Source organism: Ochotona princeps, chromosome X (assembly GCF_030435755.1).
Source record: "Ochotona princeps isolate mOchPri1 chromosome X, mOchPri1.hap1, whole genome shotgun sequence".
Lineage (NCBI taxonomy): Eukaryota > Metazoa > Chordata > Mammalia > Lagomorpha > Ochotonidae > Ochotona > Ochotona princeps.
The window spans coordinates 64,721,299-64,723,096 of NC_080865.1; the positions used below are offsets into that span (position 1 = coordinate 64,721,299).

Below are 1,798 nucleotides of genomic sequence, written 5' to 3' on the forward strand. Positions count from 1 at the left end.
TAAGGCATATAGTTTTTTTTTTTTAAGATTTATTCATTTTTATTGGAAAGGCGGATATACAGACAGGAGGAGAGACAGAGAGGAAGATCTTCCATCTGATGATTCACTCCCCAAGTGAGCGCAATGGCCGGTGCTGTGCCGATCTGAAGCCAGGAACCAGGAACCTCTTCTGGGTCTCCCACGCGGTTGCAGTGTCCCAATGCATTGGGCCGTCCTCAACTGCTTTCCCAGGCCACAAGCAGGGAGCTGGATGGTGGGAAGTGGAGCTGCCGGGATTAGAACTGGCACCCATATGGGATCCCGGGGCTTTCAAGGCGAGGACCCCAGCTGCTAGGTCACACCGCCGGGCCCAATAAGGCATATAGTTATAACAATCATGTATTTTAACATACATTTATAACTTATTCCTTACAAAGGAATATTCTAAAAACACCAATTAAAAAACAGTTATTTTCAGAATAAAACATGAGTTACTTTCACACTGTTTACAAGAACCTTCCTTTATATATGCAGCCACAGGTAAGTTGAGATATATGTCAATAATTGTTAATAAGAACCCATAAGTAGTTATATTAATTTGCAAAACACACAGAAGAATGAGGAAGATCATTAAGAATGAAAATGATACACTTTAGAAATGGAAAGAGGACAAGCATCCAAAAGCCCAGGTAATTCAAAATCTACAGTGCTTCTTTGGAAGCACATACACTAAAATCTTTGTGATATAGAGAAGATTAGCATGGCTCCTGCACAAGGATGACATGGAAATTCAAGATGTACAGAAAACTAAAAACTGAGAAACAAATTGTCTGATGAAAAAATGCTCTCATAAATGCAAAAAAAATGAATTCAACTGATACAGTTGCTTGAAAACTCAACTTCCTCCATCAAATTGATAGGTGAAATAGAAAATAAGTAATTGATCTTAAAGATGATATCAATAAATTTGATGTAATAAATGTACATATACTCCACTCAGCAATAGTACAATGCACATTCTCAACAAGATCAAACATTCATAAAGGTGCATCACATTGATGTTTGTAAAATACAGCTTAATGGCCATTGCAAGAGAGGGTAGGGTTCCAAAGTTGAAACTAAGTAAGGACCATGGAAAGTTCCCCTCCTGAGTCCCGAAGGAAGTTTACTGTTCTGTTTCTGAGGACTGGTCAGGGCTCCTGGCTGTTAGGGTAGCTCCAGGGCACCCCCACCCCCCAAAAAATTAGATTAGATAGACCGAGAACAATAAGGAAAGCTTAGAACCAGACAGGAAATGGTCAGCTTGGACTCACATATACCTTACTTTTTTTTTTAATTGTTTATTATTTAACTTCAGTAATTACATTGTATTATGTGACACAATTACATAGATACTTGGGTTCTCCCCACCCCTCCCCAAACCCCCCCACCATGGTGGATTCCTCCACCTTGTTGCATAACCACAGCTCAAGTTCAGTTGAGATTCCCCCATTGCAAAAGGTATTGAAGATTTCTCTGCACACCTCTCCTAAAACTGTTCTGCACCTCAACTGTTGACATATGCCTTATTAGAGCTGTAAGTCAGTTTGGACTATCCTAAAATTCACCAAGTTTAGTAAAAATTACGTTTCAATACTATAAACTGCTTAATATAAAAATGAAAAGAAACACGAGACAGCTGATTAATACCCTATAGCCATTTTAAGGTGTAGAGCAGCCGGTTGTGTATAAATTAAAATTGAATTGTCAATAAAGTCGTCACAGGATGTGGTTAAGAACTTGCATTTTCTAACATATTGGTCACTCAATACCGTGTCAA

The 1,798-nt window shown here is 38.8% G+C and overlaps 1 non-coding gene across 1 annotated transcript; it reads left to right on the forward strand.

Moving 5' to 3' along the window:
• Positions 1 to 685: 685 nt before the first annotated feature.
• On the forward strand, positions 686 to 791 carry LOC118760526 (U6 spliceosomal RNA). The gene has a single exon (XR_004996834.2). It is a non-coding gene; the product is annotated as a U6 spliceosomal RNA (small nuclear RNA).
• The last annotated feature ends 1,007 nt before the right edge of the window (positions 792 to 1,798 follow it).